Consider the following 19,860-nt stretch of genomic DNA (forward strand, 5'->3'; position numbering starts at 1 on the left):
CTCTGGAAGCCCAGCTGCTATTCCAAGGCTCTTGCATTAATTAATGCCCAGGTACTTTACTTGCAAGTAAACGACACAGGTCATCTGTATCTGTTATCTACTGCTGTGTATCAAACCACCCCAAAACACAGTGGCTTCAAATGACATTATGACACGAATTAGCCATCTGAGCAGGACTCAGCCAGGTAGTTCTTTGCTGGCTTCCCCTGAGGTCATGCACGTGCCTGTAGTCATCTACCTGGCAGCTCGGCTGGGGCTGGATGGTCTAAGATGTCCCCACTTACACGTGTGGCAGTTGGCACTGGCTATTGGCTGGGCATCTCTCTCCATGAGATGTGTCATCCTGCTCAAGGATAGCCCATGCCACTTCATCTGAAGTTCTCAGGGTTCAGAGAGACTGAGAGCAGAAGCTATAAGGCTCCCGGAGGCCTAGGCTGAAAATCTGCATGAGGTGGCTTTTGCCATATTGGTCTCAGCAAGTCATCTGATGAAGTCCAGTGTCAGTGTGGAGAAGATGGCTCATGGGTGTGCAGAGAGGGGACATGGGGTGGCCATGCTGTAAACACTATATCACACCTTCATTCAGAGACTACTGACCAGTGTTAAACAAAATTCTAGTAAGATTTTTTTATTTGGTCTTTCAGCTCATGGCATATTATTCTAACACAGCAAGTCAGAATTGTCAACAGGCACTGTTTCCTAAAGGTGGGTATAGTGGGAGCAATGGTAGCCAGTTAAAAGCTTCAGAGTAAGAAAAATAAGTGAGGCAATTAAAAGCCGTCCAACTGAGTTTTCCAAAAGCGTACGAGTCAGTTGTCACTCTAGTACGTAGGTTAAGAAATCACAGTTGCACCCGCAGTGTCCTTATATCCTTATTAAAACAGGCTATAACAAATGATCAGAGTGACAAGCTCTGACAACCAAAAATTATAAGAAAGCAGAGCACAATAGCACACATCTTAAAAGATTTTCATTCCAAGTTATTTGTAAAGCTTTTGATGCTTTAAGGACCTAGCTTTTCTCATACAAAATTTAATTCATATGGAATTATGCATTCCCTCATAAGCTGCCTGAATGAGGTACAATAAAACCCTGTGATAACATAAATTTGAATATAATGTGTGTTGGGGGAGAAAGGGGGGACAGAGAGAGGGAGAGACTGGCTTCCATTCTTTGCCTCCATCCGGTTCCTATGTAAGAAACGAGGCAGGGACTAAACTTTTTCTCTTTGGGGGAGGAGGGTGGTAAGTGAAGAGGGAGGATGAGACCAGGAACATAACTGAAGGCATCCCTGTTTCCATAAGTGGGAAGGCCCTGGAGAGAAGCTTTCTGCATCCCCCGTGTCCTCCTGCCCCAATCTCTAAGGATTGCCAAAGGAACAGACAGCAACATGCAGATGCCTGGCCCAGCTGCTGCAATGCGGAGTCCCAGCCAGCGAGCCTGGTGCGACCAGGAAACAGTGAGGGGGCCAGCAATGGATGGGGAACAGCCAGCAAGGACAAAGTGGTACCATGTGAGGCGAGAGAGGTAGGGGTGGGGCGGCAGACCTGAGGGCCTTGGAGACTGCAGGAGACAGATGGGGCCGCAGCAGAGGACAGACCCCACCTGCCTGCAGCTGCTACAATGAGAAAAGAACAGGTAGTTAGAGATAAAACCCTGGTCCCATCAACTCACAGTGTTTCTCTTTATAAGTCCTTTAAAAATTATGGAAGTGCCAACCCCTTGGGATTACTTATATAAGTAAATATTTTTTTCCAGCCAGGACCCCAAATCATACCCATTGACATTTACGCCAAAGCAGAAGAGTGCCACCAGGTGGTACCAAGACGAAGCCAGGATAGGATGGACTTGGCACTCTCCCTTGAGGACCTGACCTCTGACCACCAGCTTGCTTCTCAGGCCGGGGTGGCCTGGGTCATTTCATTGGCCTTATAGTTACGTTAGTCCATGTTTTAAGCAACTGACATTTCTACATTCCATATATGGCATGGTTTTACTATATTTATATATTGTTTTAATTTTAATTTTCATTCACTGGATTTGCTTAAACTGAAACACACTTATCTAAACTTTCATTCTAGAGAAATAGTCAATTTTAGAACTAATAGGTTATGTTCACGCAGAGCTGCAAGAAATAACTGTTATTAAGGTGTGGCATTCTGGCATTTTCAAGCCAAAAGCCAGAAATGCTTTATTTTCAAAAGGTCGTGCATACAATTCTTAAACCTTTATGTTAACAGTCACATGCCCACCAAAGAAGAGCATGATTTATTGTTTTCAGTGCACTCATAGAAAATGCATCTTACAGTACCTAAACTTTATTCTAAAAACAAAACAATGAAAGGATATATGTAAGTCATTTTTCCATTCTCAAACCCTAAACCTTTCTAGACCTGAAAATGTAAATGTCAAGCCAATTTCTTTTTTAAAAAGTAAGCACGTTTTATCAGATCTCACATCCTTTCTCACATTCTCCCTTTCTTCCCCCATGATTGTGAGCATTTTAATTGTAAAATAAATCCTTTCAAAGACATACACCAATATTCTTCCTCTCATCATAGGTACTCACCTTGCTATCTTCAGGTCACTTGTATCAAATGGCCCTATTTTTCACTGTCTTCTTTTTAATTTATTCTCAACTAAAATAAAACAAAGTCTTCAGTACTTTGATATGGAATCTTCTCATATCCTGATCTGGTTTTGAGCATCTGTTTCCTAAACTGACAGGGACGGACACACCCTGATCCCTTACTGTAACAGGCCGCTAGGAGAGGAAGAGAAACTGCTCGCAAGTCCCCAAGTCCCAGAATGCATAAACCACACATGATTTACCCTGGGATCTGTCTGGACCCAGTTTTCTAAGGCAGTTAAGTCAAACAATTATTTCATGTTTTAACTTGATTTAGTAGCATACATTAAAATCCCATGGAATTAATTACATAAAATGAACACAATTAGCCACAGCATGACTATTATACAAAAAGACATTACAAGTGATTAAGTGTGCCAGGGTGAGCCATAGGTCCCTGGGGGAGTATCTGCAATTGTGCTATGTGACAGAACTTGCTGGGATGAAACATCTAGGACTTACTTATAATCTTGGAGCAGATTTGAGATGACTTTACCAAATCACGGAATAAAATAGCTATAAAAGATCTTAGAGAAATTTTCAAAAATCCTGCTAAATAAATGGGAATTAAAACAAGATACCCTTTTTTGGTCTATTAAATATTAAATTAACCCCTGGATAAAGCCCTTTTTAGTGTACATTTAGAGACCCAAAGTTCAACAGTCAATTTGCCAGTCAAAAGTCCCACCTAATAACAGAGCACCAAAACACAGGATGCAGAAACTAATAGACATGAAAAGAGAATTAGACAAGTCAACCATAATCGTTGGAGACTTCAATCCCTTACTTTCAATAAAGGATACAAAAACTAGACATAAGATCAACAAGGAAATAGAAGACTTGAACAACACCAAAACCAGCTACACCTAACAGACATCGACAGGATACCCAACGGCAATGAAATATACATTCTTTTCAAGTACACATGGAACACCTCCAATATAGACTAGCCACTAGGCCATGAAACAAACCATGATCAAGTTTAAAGTATTGAAAAGTTACAAAGTATGTTCTATAAGCACAATGGAATGAAATTAGAAATCAATAACAAAAATAAAATTTTGGAAACTCACAAATATGTGGAAATTAAAACACTCCTAAAGAATCAAAGAAGGAACCAAAAGGAAGGTTAGGAAATTATTTGAGATGAATGAAAATGAAGACACAAATTCAAATATATGGTGATGGAAGGAGAACTGACTCTGGGTGGTAAACACACAATGTGATAGATAGATGATGTATTACAGAATTGGACACTTGAAACCTATGTAATTTTCCTAACCACTGTCACCCCAATAAATTTTAATTAAAAAATGGTAATGAATACAGCTAAAGTAGTGCTTAAAGGGAAGTTTACAGTTGTAAATGTCTATATTAAGAAAGAAAACACATTACAAAACAGTAACCTAATCTTCCACCAAAGATGTGGGGAAAAAAGGAGAAGAAATTAAATGCCATATATATATGTATGTGCGTGTGTGTGTGTGTATATATATATATATATACACACACACATATATGTGTGTATATGTATATGTATATATGTATGTATATGTCATATATATACACATACATACATATATATATGGCATTATGCACCATTGACAAGAGGGATCTTGGCATTCCCAGGAATGCAAGGTTGGTTTAACATCCAAAAGTAAGTAATATACCATATCAATGGAATAAAAAACAAAAAACACATGATCATCTCAACAGATTCCAAAAAATTCACAAAATCCACCACCCTTTCAAAATAAAAACACTCAGTAAACTAGGGACACAGGGAGCTTCAGCATCCTGATAAAGGCATCTGTGAAATCCCATAGCTAACATCATAAATTCATGGTGAACCACTGGACACTTCCTTGCTAAGATCAGCAACAAGATATAGATATATGTTCTCACACTTCCATTTAACATTGTATTATATTAGAGGTTCTAGCCAAGGCAATTAATTAGGCAAGAAAAGGAAACAAAAGACATCCAAATTGGGGAGGAAGAGGTAAAACTACATTCACAGATGTTATGAGCTTGTATATGGAAAATTTAAGAAATCCACTAAAAAACTAGATAAATTAGATAAATAAATTGAGCAATATTCTAGATTCATGGAGAGGAATACAAAATATTATCAATATGTCAGCTCTTTCCAAAAATGATCTATAAATTCAATGCAATCCAAACCAAACCCCTAGCAAGTTATTTTGTGCATATTGACAAACTGATTTTAAAACTTATATGGAGAGACAAAAGATCCAGTATAGCCAACACATTAATGATGGAAATAAACAAATTTGGAAGGCTAATCCCATCCAACTCAAGACTTACTATAATTTTACAGTAATCAAGACAGAATGGTATTGGCAAAAGAATAGACAGATCAATGAAGCAGAATAGAGAGCCCAGAAATAGACCGATATAAATATATTCAACTTATTTTCAATAAAAGAGCCAAGGTAATGCAATAGAGCAAAGATAGGTTTTTCAACAAATGATACTGAAACAACTAGACATCCACATGCAAAAAAATAAATCTAAAGAGCAGGGACCACTCCCAAACTCATTTTACAAGGCTCAACCTACCCTGATACCAAAACCAGACAATGACACCACAAGGAAAAAGAAAAAATTACAAGTCAATATCCCTGATGAATGTTGATGTAAAAACACTCAACAAAATATTAGCAAACTGAATTCAACAATATGTCAAAAGGATCAAACACCATGACCAGGTGGATTTATTCCAGGGATGCAACGATGGTTCAATTATCTGCAAATGGATCGGTGTGATACATCACATTAAGAAAGTGAAGGATAAAAAATCATGCTATCATCTCAACAGATGCAAAAAAGTACTTGAAAAATTCAAGACAATAGAAAACTCAAGATCAAGTCCTTTGTCACTTTACAACAAGGATCATGTTTCCTCCAGTTTCCAATAATCTGTTCCTCATTTCTGTCTGAGACTTTACCAGAATGGCCTTTAATATTTATATTTCTACCAACTTTCTATTTGTTACTATTTATATATTCTCTAAGAATTCCCCAGTATTCTTTCCTTTAGCACCCTCACCAGAATCCCCTTACCATCCAACAATCTAGCAACATTCCTTCGTGGAAATCTAGGGTTTTTTTCTAAAATGCACCTCGAAATTCCTGCAGCCGCTACTCATGACCCAGTTCCAAAGCAACTTCCAAATTTTCAGGTATTTGTTACAGCAGCACCCATTTCTTAGTACCCACATCTGCAATTGTTCAAAAGAAACTAAACTATCGGGGTGTGTGTGTGTGTGTGTGTGTGTGCGCGCGCATGTGTGTGCACGTGTGCATGCAGAGAGATAGAAGGAATTGGCTCACACAGCTGGCAAGCTGGAGACTCAAGAGAGCCAATGCAGTTCCATTAAAAATGTCAGCAGGCTTAAGACTCAGGCAGACCTGATGTTCCCGTTCAAGTCCAGAGGTAGAAAAAAGCTCATATCTCAGTCCATAGGCTGTTAAAATTCTCCTACTCAGGGGAGGGTTAGCCATTTTATTCTATTCAGGCTTTCAACTGATTGGATGAAGCGCACCCCTGTTAGAGAGGGCCATCAGCTTTATTCAGACTGCTGCTTCAAATGTTAATCTCATCCAGAAACACCCTCACAGACACATCCAGAATAATGTTTAACCAAAGTCTGAGCATCTTGTGGCTCAGTCAGGTTGACATATAAAATTAACCATCACAAGGGACAGAAAAGAAGAACTGAAAAATGGAGAGACACATCACATTTGTGTATTAGAGGTCTCACTGTCATAAATCTGTTGACTTTGCCCCAAAATAATCTTAAAAATCAAGACACAATCAAACTCTTACCAGACCTTGACAAGATGATCCTAAAATTAATATGAAAGAACAATGGACAAGTATATTTGACATGATGAAGAAAACAACCAAAGATGGAATTTAACCTACTAGAGGGAGACTTACATTAAAGTTAGAGTAATGAAGGTTGTGTGGCACTTAATTAAGGGGACTGGTGGATAAGAAAAGAAACAAACCTAGCATATGTGAAGAATTCAAAATTGAGAGAGAAGGCATTATAGTTAATGGGATTATTTAATAAATGATGCTGGAAGTATCCATATTGAAAAAAAAAAAGAATTAGATGTCTACTTCACACCATACAAACGATACATTTTAGGGATTAAAGAATACAAAAAGGAAATGTTTAAAATTTTCAAAATGTGTAGAAGAATATCTTTATAATCTCAGGGTAGTGCAATACTGTGATTTACAAGAAAAATATCCTTGGTCATTTAGATCACCAAATACATTTTTCATACATATTCGGTTTTTGTGTCCACAGTCCCTGGTTAATTTCCTGAATAATAAGATCAATGGGAGCATCTTTTGTGATAATATTTGGTCTCTAGTTCTCAGTTCCTGAAATAACTGCAGAACCATGAAGGTAAAATGGATGTCATGTTATTCATAACAAGCCCCTTCCCATAACACCTTGGTTTATGTTAAAGAGATGACTTTTGGACTGCACCTAAGAATGGGGGCTGGTTACCAGGGGAACCAACCATGGATAGAGGGGTGAAACTTTCAGTCCCACACCCTCTTCCAGGGCAGGGGAAAGAGGCTAGAGGTTGAATCAATCACCAACGACCAATGACTCAATTACTCACGCCTCTGGAATGAGGCCTCCATGAAAATCCAAGAAGGGGAGGTTCTAAGAGCATCCACACTGGTGAGCCAGAATGCTTCCAAGTGCCACGCTGCGGGGCCCCAAACTCCACGAGAACAGAAGCTTCTTTGGGCCCTTGCCCCATGTATCTCTTCATCTGGCTGTTGATTTGTATCCTTTGTAAGAAACTGGTAATCTAGTGACTAAATGGATTCCCTGACTTCTGTGAGCCACTCTAGTACATTAATTAAAACTAAGGAGTGAGTTGTAGAAACCTCTGACTTATAGCCAGTCGGTCAGAAGAACAGGTAACAACCTGCACTTGTGATTGGCGTCTGCAGTGGAGGGCGGTCTCGTAGGACCGAGCCCTCAGCCAGGGGGATCTGTTGCTATCTCTGAGCAGATAGTGTCAGACTTGGGTTCAATTGTAGGATCTACAGCTGGTGCCTGAGAATTGCTGGGTGGTGTGTGAACGTGCCTCGCGCCCCCACGCATTGGAAATTATGACAAGAACCTGTTAAAATTCTCCTACTCAGGGGAGGGTTAGCCATTTTATTCTATTCAGGCTTTCAACTGACTGGATGTATACATATATATATACACACACATATATATATATCATAATAAAAGTATTCATAGATCTTCAAATAAAGAAGACTCATAATAAACAAGATACAAATAAAAACCACAGCATGGGAGATTTTGCAATGCAGATAAGTGGCAAAGGATTTGTCCAGACTATATAAAGTACAAATCAATACAGAAAAAGAACCAATTTAACTGACAAACTTACAATTTGCTTTTCACATATACATGCTTTTCACAACTCAACTCATTTAAGTGGCCAATAAGCAGAGGAAAATACAGTCACCCTCACCAGTACGCAGGGAATTGCTAATTACAACCATAAAAGGATACCATCCTTCTATAAGCATCTGATTGGCAAAAAATCCAGTCTTCAAGACCAAATGTTAGTAAGGATATAAAATAGTGAAACTTTGCATACTGCTCACACATTTCCAGTGTAAATTTAGATCGGTACAAACACTGTGGAGATATTAACTAATTTAATATAATTACATATTAGCCATTTGGAAATGCCCTTTTAAAACTGAATAGGCTTATAACTTCTGACCTCAGAATTCCATTTTGTTGTACACAAAACTCTTGTACCCCGGAAAGACTCTTGTATATGTGCACAAAGAAACACACACAAAATGTTTTCTGCAGTGCTACTTTAAGTAGCAAAACGTTAGAAATAGCTTAAATGCCTGTCAACAGGAAAAGGATAAACAAAGCATATATTCAGCTGCAATGGAGCAAAACACCATATAGCATATAAAACCGTATCTATGGACCAACATAAATAAATATAAAAAATAGTATTAATTGACCAAGGAGGTTACTACATGCTAGTGCAGTTTCGTGGCACTTATATATACTTTGAAAGCATACGCAATAGTGCTATGTAATTTTTGGATCCACAGATATAGGATAAAGTATAAAATATGCTTGGGAGTGACAAACACTCAATTTGCAATAGTGATTATCTCTGGAGATGTAGGCAGGCCTCAATTGTACCTGCAATACTCTATTTCTTTAAAAAACAGAACAAAAAAACCTTGAAAACGGCACATGGTAGGTTTTGACCAAGTTGGATCGTGTGTTCCTGTACATGTCTACTCTTCTTTGTGTGTTGCTCTAGGTATGCAGCTGTGGTTACAAGTGCAAGTTCAGGAAGCAGACTGCCTGGTGGAGAATCCTGAGTTTTGCACTTAATAGCTGTGTGATCTTAGGCAAGTTACCGAAGCTCTCTGTTCTTCAGTTTCTTCAACTGTAAAACAAAGATCATAATGGTACCTACTTCAGAAGATCTTTGTGAACATTAAATAAATCAATATTTCAAAATCACAAGCCTAGTGACTAGCATAGAAAGCCCACAATAAACATGAACTATTATGAGATTTGAAATATATTAGAAATATTGACTAAAAAACCCAAGTTGTAGAATGAACACTATAATCTGATTCTATTTATACAAGTGTTATTCTCTATAAATGTATCGCTTTAAGGTAAATATAGGAAAACATACACTGTGAGGTTACATCTTTCGGCATATTGGTTACTCTGGAGAGGGCGGAGACTGGACACAATGAACTTCCATTCTCTGTAACAGCAACACATATAAAATGCTTTTCACATATACATGCTTTTCACAACTCAACTCATTTAAAACTCAGCAACTCTGGGGCCAGCCAGGTGGCTCAGGTGGTTGGAGCGCTGTGCTCCTAACACTGAGGTCGCCGGTTTGATTCCCACATGGGCCAGTGAGCTGCGCCCTCTACAGCTAAGATTGTGAACAACAGCTCTGCCTGGAGCTGGGCTGCTATGAACAGCCAGATATCGGTGTGCCGTGAGCTGGTGTGAATGGACGACAGACTGCCTCCACAAGGCTCATAATACCAGCATGGGCCAGGGAGCTGTGTCCTACACAACTAGACTGAGAAACAATGGCTCGAACTGGAGTGCCGGGTTCAGAGGAGGAGGCAGAAGAAGGGGGGGAAAAACCAACAACTCAGTAACTCTGAAGCACAGAGAAGTTAAGTGACTTGCCTAAGGTCACCTATGAGTGAAGATTCTGCAACACAGCTAAGTGACGAATGAAGTTAGTATTCTGAATAGTAGACAAAGAATTACAAATCAGGGTTTGAACTGAGCCAGTCTGTGCTCTTAATCTCTATATGCTTCTCAAATAAATAAATGTTTCATTTATAAGAATATATACATATCCTCCATATGGTCAAGATAAGGATTAAAAATCAAAATTTATAGAACCTGACAAATTCATAGGAAAACAATAAACCCAACTGACAAAAATGGGAAAAGCAAATGCACAGAAAATGCAGGGATGACTAATAAATGTGTTAGTATCTAAGAAATGCAAATTAAAACAATAATGAAATAGCATTTATATCCTTCAAACGGGCCAAAATGGAAAATCTGATAACAAGTGTCAATCTTGTGGAACAGCAGAACTCACATACATCCAGGGGCTGTGGAAACTTGCATGGCCACTCTGGCGAGAAATTTGGCACTATCTAGAAAAGTCAAAGGTGTATATTCCTGTCAGCAGGACAATTCCCCTCTAGGTCCGTTCCCTCCAAAATCTCACAAGAAGATAAGAACAAGAAAATTCAGAGCAAATTTCTTGGTAACGGAAAAACTAAAAACAATCCAAAAATCTAAAGTATGATATATTCATAGAATTATGTACCATACAACTGCTAAAACAAATGAACTTGAGCTTGTGTTGTAAGTTCATAAACATAAAAGAACAATGGTCAGAGAAAAGAGCATATTTCATAATGATACGTACAGAATGAAAACAAAATAATTTTATGTAGTTTGTGGTTATGTTTGTCCATCCATGACACAAAACAGCAGTTGTCAAAGGGTCCCTGAGAGACCTTTCACAGGTTCTGTGACATCAAAACTATTTTCATAATACTAAGACCTTTTTTGCATTCTTACTCCATCATAAATGTACAACAGTTTTCCATAGGCACACGACATGTGACATCACAATTCAATGTAGAAAGATACAAAAATCCAGTTGCCTGTTATTAAACCAGAAAGAAATTTTCAAAATGTAGAACAATGTCTCTCTTTTTTTACTTTGAAAATAATTACTTTTCATAAAAATGTTATTTAAAATATTAATGGGGAACAGGCTTATTACAATTTTAATTAATAATATTTCTAAAATTTCTCAGTCTGTTTCAAATATTGTAAATCTGGATAGTTATAGCCCATATAAAGAAAAATATTTTGGGGTCCTCAAAATATTTTAAGAATTTTAAGAATGCAAAAGCATTCTGAAACCAAAATATTGGAGAACTGCTGGTATAGGAGCACGTACGAGAAAAATGAACATCAAGTTCAAGATCCTGATTTCTTTGTGGCGGGGAAGCAGAGACACAGTGATGGGATCTGGGGGTGGGGGCTATGGGGGCTGAAATGTATCTGCAACGGTTGTTTTTTGCTCTGAAACACCGAAGCAATTCAATAGAGCTGGACGGTGGATATGCTGCATTTTTGTACCTTTTGGTATATTTAAAATTGTTCATAATAAAAAATAAAGTTATCAGCATGTTATTTAGAGGAATAGAAGTAATGATCAGAAATACTAATAAGCAGGACAGTTAACAGAGTGTGAGACTAGCAAGTGAGGGAGGAAGACGGCTTCTCTTCTAGCAAGTTCTTTTGTGCTATTTCATTTGTTACTATGCACGCCCACTACACTTTCATAAAAATAGACTCTCCCACTAAGAAAAGTAAATAAAGAAAAAAGGAAAAAAATTCATTAACTATACAAAACATACAGATGGGCATAAAATCTGTAGGATATGAAGTAAAATTAAGTAACAACTGTGTTAGGATGTTGGGATTATGGATGTTTTCGTTCATTTCCATATATACTCTGTGATGTGGTTGTATTATTTATACAATATAAGATTATTTTTAACATTAGCAACGTATCAAAAAAGACACCTAATTATTTTTTTTTTCTCCTGGGGAAGAAGCTGATCACAGCTGTCACTTAGATTCTTTTCATTCTTTTGGTTCTTTTTACATCAGTAGTTTCCAACCTTCATACCATAACACTATGAACAGGGGTAGGTTCTTTTTTTATCTTGTAGTCGTAGGAGCCTGTCTTTAGAGATGCAATTAACTTCGTGGAATAATATAAAATTGGTACCATGTCATCATGTTAACCACACCACCCTTTCTTCAGCATTCTCTTACCACCATGCTAAAGCAAATATTAATTTTGATAGAAATGACTTGATAAAGATCTACACTGGAGGTCCAGATGGACTGTTTATTGTGCCCCTTAGTACACACCATTTCCTCTGACTCTGTCAGTAACAGGGGTTGACTAGATAAAAGCAGAATCTCTCGGGTCTGGCAATAAGAGAGGGGGGTTTCCTGGGCAGCTGGCCCAGTCCTATAGTCACAGGCGCCCGGGAAGCAGTCAATTTGGACAGGCATGTGCATGAAGAGAACAGCTTGAGCTCAGAGGGCATAGACCAGGACCCCTCACCCGGTATCACGGGAAGCTCAGGGACTAAGGAAGGGTCTAGGAGGTTTCCGTTTTGCTTTGTCTTTAACGCGGAGCATCTTAAGTATGACTCTGATATAAACTAAGGGAAGGCAGTTTCATGGAAGCCCCCAAAACTGTGAGTGGAAAGATTTTATTTGGGCAAAACTTGAAAGAACCTTACTTATGCTGTGGCTAGATTAGACTAAAAAAGTAAGTAATTTCCACATAAGAAATCAGAAGTAAAGAATTTTTGACAAAAAGACAAAGGAACATTTCAGTTGTCGATCAAGGGATGTACTGGCTTCCTAGGACTGTGAAAAGAAATTACCACAAAATTGGTGGTGAAGACAACAGAAATTGTTGATATAGAGTTTTCTCAAATGGTCTATCTTTAATCAGTTCCCCTTTATTTGATTTCTGATTTGTTCTGTCCACCCATCGTCCATCGATCCCTCCAAGGCCCTATTCATTAATATGATTACTGAATATCAATATGGTTCTGAACTGTGCTGCGTACATACTTATAACGGAAACTGAGGTGTCACAAGAATCATTAAGTGTAAGAGAATATAATCTCATTCACCTTCAGATAAGCTATAATGCCGCTTTGCTTTGCGAACAGAACCTCTTATAAAACGGGCAAGGTACTAGAAGAGCATTATAAGAACAATTGTAAAACATGCCATAGTTTAGCTATTGTCATTTAAATCTGCTGTGCATGCATGTTTGTGTATATAGATAGGTAGGTAGGTAGATAGATGATAGACAGACAGACAGACAGACAAGATGCATTGCTGGATGCATTGTTCTCAATCCCATTTTCTCTTCCTTGACAAGCACGAAGATGACGTCGTAAACTTCAGTCTCCTTTGCAGCAAGGCTGGGAGCATGTGACTGATTCTGGCCAGTGGAATTGGGTGACATTGGTGTATAGCACTTCTAGGTCTGGGAAAAAAAATCCTTCATACTTCTCCTTCCCTTCCGTGGAGGTCACAGTGGCATGAGCCAAGGCTGCAGTCCAATATAGAAGAAGCGTGGATCACTGATGAGCCTGGAGGAGAAAGACCCAGCAGAGCCACTGGACTCATATCAGACAGTGACGAGAGCAAGAAACAAACCTTTAATGTGGTGCCACTGAGAATCGGGGGTCATTCATTACACAGGAGTGGCCCTCGTCCTGTGTCTCACATTTACCTGCAGAGGACTAGCTCTCAGGCTCACCATGTTGGCCAGGCCATCGCCAAAGGACTTTCTATCTTACTGAGCTTCTAAGATGAAGGTGAAAGACCAGTATGCTTCCACATAGATGCTGCATGTGTTTCTCCCCATGAGACGTCAGCCATACTTGAAAGGTCTTACATTCAGCCAACAGTCCTGGGGGACACTTCGCATGATCAGTAACTGTTCTCACCTGCTCACACTGGCAGCGTCGGGCTGAATTAGGAATTTCTGATGCCTCCTATGTGGCAGACCCAGACACGACTCTACTTGTCTTCTTTCGAATGGATCCCAGGACAGAGTGCATTCTCCAGACCCTCCCTAGGATGCCCGAGCCTGCTGAGGTCCTCCTGGCCACCGACCCCTCTGCACTCTCTCCTTCCCACTCCTCACGAGGCAGCACAGACCACGGGTTCATATGCTGCCCTGCCACCCAGGGGAGAGCCAGGGCCACGACTGTGAGGTTCTACAGCCCCTTCCACGACAGGGAGCACCGGGCACAGCTGAAACCACAGAGAAAAGCCTGGAAGTCAGATGCCCACACTTCCTTCAGCTAAACTGCCCCTTCTGTTCACGATGTGTCACAAATTTCATGACAGCTCCGTTCCCACGGTTCCTCACAGGCAACGCCCTGTGCCCACTTTCTCCTTCAGCAATTTCCACTCAACACTGAACACAACCTACTGTGGCCTCTGTGAAGCCTCTGCAGCTCCGCTGGGGGTGCTCTTCCCATGACTGGGCTGGGGGTATGCGTCTGGGGAAGGCAGGCCACAGAGGGCAAGTGCCCTCCTCATCACATCCTATCAAGCGCCCATGGTGCCAACATGACTCATTGCTGTGATGCTGACCTGATCGGGTGGCCGAGGTCATGTGTGTCAGCTCTCTCTACTGTAAAGTTACGATCTCCTTCCCTGGCCCCTGGCCCCTGGCCCCATGTCCTGTCCACAAGGAGGTCACTAGGTGCAGCCCTCACTTCAGGATGGGGCTGGTGTTCCACCTCCTTCCGGGCAGAGCATCTACGTAAACTACGTGGAATTCTTCCATAAGGAAGGCTTGTCTCTTCTCTCCATTTATTAACTTATTCAATTATTCATGTATATGCATGGACTCGTGCATATTTATTTTATACTTCGTGTTATAGTCAAATGCTGCTTCATTTGTTTTGTTGCCCAAGTTGTTCCAGCTTTGTCCATGGGGAGCTCCTTCAGTTGGCGCCTGCGCCTCTGTGACATACCCCCGTCGAGGTTTGGCTTTGTGTCTGAGCACGCCCTTACGTCCTGCCAATGCCAGGACACTCCAGGGTCATGTGCATGTTTCTGACATCAGCGTGTCTCCCAGGAAGCCTGGCTCCTCCTGGTAGAGCAGCAATTAGGACTCACATCCGGCAGGGTGCCTCCCTGCTGGGCCGCTCTCCTGAGACCCCTCTCCTCCGCCATCCATGTCCCCTGCTGAAAGAATTCCTGGTTGCCTCCAACACTCAGTTTCCCCAGAAAGTTCTCGGATTTCTCTCCAAGGCCGAGGTCTTGCTCTGTGTTCCCACAGCCCCTATCACACAGCATGGTTCTCCTGTGGTCGCTTTTCCGACTTCTCCACCAGACTGAGGTACCTTTGGGCAGCGACTGTGTTTTCAGCTTCTAAGAAAGAGCCCAACTTTAAGGACCAACCACAGGGGAGAAACTCCCTAAATATTTCTTTTGGTAAACGTCTAACGAAGTGCCTTGTGTGCAGAATATTTTCAGGTTCCTCAGTGACCTTTTGGAGAATAATAAACACTGTCATCTCTAGATGATAAGGTTTCTATTCCACTGTTTCTCAGAAGTGCCCAGGCTAGAAGCTGACAGACGTGCCCCATATAAGGGCAAGGCCTGCGTGCACCGGGGGGCTGTCTTACAGCGGGGACTTGGGCGCAATACACACTCTTAGGACAGTATAAACCTGAGGCCAATCGCATTACATGTCACCAGTAACATCAGTCAAATGGTTTTGTTTGGTTTGGTAGATAAAAGCTTGAGAAAATGAATGCTACAGTTGGCCCTAAGATGGGAGGAGCTTAACCACGAATACAAGGCAGAATGGTGTGTGCGGAAGGGCACGGCCACAGGTGACCCACGGGAGCTCGCACAGCTGACAGAGTCCCAGAGGCAGCACGAGGGTCCTCCAGCCCTTCCCCATCGTTTCAGCGGCTGGACAGACATTGCAGCCTAAGTACCACACTGAGTGCCTGTGTCCGCCCGGGTTCTAACTCCCTGGGTGGGAGTCCCGTCAGGTTGTCAGTAGCTGTAATATGCAGTCACGTGGGGCTTTGATGAACGAACAATGAGGCAAGGGCTAATTACTCAATAAACCCAGTTGGTAGATAGAGTATTTCAAAATATCGAGCCGCTGGAAGAGCTCTTGTACTTTTTTATTTTAAAGAAAGGATATATGGGATTAAGGGCTTTGCATTAGTGATGGTGGGTGAGTGTGTCCGGAGGACGAGTGTACTTTAGACCCCAGAACAGAATCCCTTCCTCCCGCCCTGCTGCCTGCCCCCTTCCATTACTGCCCAGTACCAGTGACCATCTTCCCAGACACCAGCCTGGGGGATTCGCCAGGCTCAGAGGTGACCCTGATGTTCAAAGTCCCGAGAGTGCTGTCAACGGGGCATGTCTGGCAGGGTCACAAACTCTGTGTTGGCATCAGAAGACCTGTGTGCAAGACCCATTGTGCCATGGAGGCCAGGCAGCTGGATGCACCCCAGTGCCCCCCCGAGCCTGAACTTCCCCACCTGCAAAAGGAGGGGCTGAAGAGAGGTTTTTACCAAAATCTAAATCTCCATTGCCGTGCCATTCTGAGGCTTTCTGGGAACCATCTGCTCCTTTGCCCCCTCAGTCTTGCATTTCTGGGTCCCTGAGGAACTGAACACGGCTGTGGCCATTTGCTCAATGGCACCTTTAAAGAGTAAATTAGGAAATGTCTCTGTCAGCAGGACAGGGGAAGGAAAAGAGCAGGGAATTCTCTGTCAGAGACCTTTGCTCAGCTTTTGAAGACACTTCCCAGCCTCCAATCTTGGATTCTTATTCTATTCGGAAGAAAGAAAGTAATTCACAACAGAAAATTCTGTGGTATTGAAAGAATGGACACTAATTAGCATCCTCTAAAGTCTAACGATCTCAGGAGTTACCGAAAGAGAAAGAATGGACTCGTAAAGACTCCTCTGAATTCAAGCGAGCTTTTAGCAAGCGAATCCTGCACCAGGCAGTTTAGAATACAGGAAAAGCATAATTTCTAAAAGGGAAGAAGGAAGGAAGGAAGGAAGGGAGGGAGGGAGGGAGGGAGGGAGGGAAGGAAGGGAGGGAGGGAGGGAGGGAGGGAAGAGGAAAGGGTAGGAAAAAGTAGCGTATTGCCTGAATATTTGATTTTTAACTTCAGGCAGAGCAAGGACTTTATAATAACCCGCCTCTGCCCGTGGTTTTATCTAGATTTCTAGTATAAAGAGAGTATTTTGTTTCAATGGAAATGGAAATATATCATACCAGAGAAGTCAATCAAGGGTAAATAAATAACTTCAGAGAAACATGAAATCTTTGAAAGCCAATAAATAATAGAAACCAAAAATATTAAAAATTAGGTCAGAATGACTGAAACTACAATATGATGAAAGCCCCCAAGAAAACACTGCAGTAACTACTTCCTCACACCTGGGGTTTCACATGTCTTTTGCATGGGATGGAGTGGCATGCCAGCGTTCGCCCACCTCGCCGCAGGGAGGCCCTGGCAACATGGAATCTCACCCCGCAGCAGCTGTCTAACGTGCTATCACCATGCTAATCACGTGTGTCCCTGGGCACAAGCTTCTTGGAGCAACAGTTTGCAGGTCACACTGCCACTCAGCGTGCCCTGGCACCGACCGTCAGACTGTGTCAATGGATTAGCCCCTGGCTCTTGGCACTGACAGATTCCTCATTTGTAATTTTAACCAGTCAACCTAGCAAGGGACCCGACATGCTTAAGACAGTAGAAAGGTGTGTTTTATCTGAGGCTTGAATGTTAATCACGTAGGCTGAGCTACAGGTGTTGGGTCTGAAGATACCTAGTGAGGGACAGAGTATGATGGTTAAGTGTCTCCTTGAAGAGGCCCAGTTGTTTAGTCAAACACCAGTCCAGATGTTGCTGTAAAGTATTTTTCAGATGAGATTAACACTGAAATCTAAGAGTAGACTAAGAGTAAAGCAGATTGCCCTCCATGATGTGGGTGGGCCTCATCTAATTAATAGAAGAAAAGACTGACTTCTCCCAACCAAGAACAGATTCTGCCAGCACTTGAACTACAATTCTTCCCTGACAGCCTGCTAGCCGGCCCTACAAGTTTTGGACTCGCCAACCTCCCACCATCACACGAGCCAATTCCTTAAAATAAATCTAACTCTATTTCTCTCTCTGTCTCTCTGTTTACACACAGACACACACAATATACATCTATATACAGACACATCCTATCAGTTCTGTTTCTCTAAAACAGGGAGTGACCCCAGACCTCACCCCATCAATCTTGTGGCTAAGTTAAGAAGACTGGATCACTGCATCCTTCCTGCTATGTGATCACCTTGACATCTGCCAAACACCCTAGGAACAGAGGCCTCCCACCCCCAAGGCAGCAGGAGCTGTCAGAAAGTTCCCTCTTCGACCTTCTTAAACAGGCCTCTCTGTTACTTGGTTCTGATTCTGGCTCTGGCAGACATGTGCCAGGCAGATCCTCTCGGCCCAACTGAGGCTTGCTTCCACCTGGTCAGGTCGGAACACGTGCCATATGGAAGCCGATTTTGGTCTTTTTTCATCTCCAAATATCAAATTCCTATTGCTTGAATTATCATTGCAAGTGATGCGTACAATTGATTCCTCTCCAGAAAGACAGCATGTAATCAGAGCAGACAACCAACGAGAAAAAAATAGAAGAAAAAAAATAGAAAAAATAGAGAAAAAAATAGAAGCTTCAGGATATTTATAGGAAAATTAAAGAATTTCCCAATGACCCCCTGGACCATACTGCCAAGATAAGTTCTGCGTCAAGAAAATGGAATTTGAAATAAATTTGTGGCAGACATGCTTGAATGACTGCTTCTTATGAAGACCTTGCTGGTGACACAGAAAGGCAGGTCAGCAGGATACGTCTAGAGATCTCTGACCAGATTCTGCTCCTGGCGTGACATGAATGTTTACCGAACTTCCCGGTACCCGGTGCTGGGAAGAGGCGATGTGGTAAGGTCTCTGCCACCACAATTACACTGAGCTGACCCTCGCACACGGTCAGCAGTTGGCAGAAAGGAAAGAAGGCAGGCGAAGGGGAAACACGTATGAGTAGGACAGATGGGCCCAGTCGCTAAGAGGAGTCCGGCGTGACCTCCTCCCCTGCCCCTTGTTTCTCCTGAATGGGGGAGGCGGGGCAGGGCTGCGTCCTGGCCCTTCGCTGTCTCACTGGGAGTAATAATAAACGTGAACATTTTCTCGAAATTGTTGTCAGGTAGTTGAACCTCACTGTTCACCAATCCCACATGTGCAAGTTCACCTCCTTCCCAATATCGACTGAGACTCCTTAATCAAGAGTCAAAGGGATTCCACGACCATTTCCGGTCACGCACAAAAGAAGTGACATATTTGAGTGGCCCGACACTCACATTCGCAGCCCAGGTCCAGAAGGCAAGACCTGGCCTTCTTCTTCTTTCAGCTCTCATGCTATGAAAAAAATATCCGTTTTGTGCTCTACCGAGGGCCATGTTGTTTTTGACTTTTGTGCTTTTTCTTGGTGTTTTGCTGTATAACTTTACCACCGAGTGGTGCATTGAAGTCTGCCTGCTGATTCTAAGTGCAGGAAGGCTGTGATGGGTGCGCTGGAGAAAATGCGCGTCGGACACATTTCGTGTGGGCATGAGTTAGTGCTGCTACCCACGCCCAGCATGAACGACGCAGCGATGTATTTCAACACGGTGTCTTTGCACAGAGGTCCCAGGAAACAAGGGTTGCCGTTGATCAGCTGATGGAAATGCAGGGAGCAGAGGCTGGCAGGCAGCTAACCCTGTATTTCTCTTAGGCGGGATGCTTCAATCTTCCCTAATCCAGTGTTGGCGGTGACTTTAGAGAGCAGAACTACTGCAAATGATGAGAAGTGACTGTATTTTTTTGTTTACTGAGTTTTGCCACCCCTCGCCCTGGTGCTGCGGCCAACGTGGCCACAGGTCAGTAACCACTAACTCAGTGACCAC

At 41.9% G+C, this 19,860-nt stretch overlaps 1 protein-coding gene across 2 annotated transcripts in view; it reads right to left on the minus strand.

Annotated features, from left to right (window-relative positions):
- Window positions 1-19,860, minus strand: part of SLC35F3 (solute carrier family 35 member F3) — a 284,430-nt gene that overhangs the window by 183,122 nt on the left and 81,448 nt on the right. The window lies entirely within an intron of this gene.

Source organism: Rhinolophus ferrumequinum, chromosome 27 (assembly GCF_004115265.2).
Source record: "Rhinolophus ferrumequinum isolate MPI-CBG mRhiFer1 chromosome 27, mRhiFer1_v1.p, whole genome shotgun sequence".
Taxonomy (NCBI): Eukaryota; Metazoa; Chordata; class Mammalia; order Chiroptera; family Rhinolophidae; genus Rhinolophus; species Rhinolophus ferrumequinum.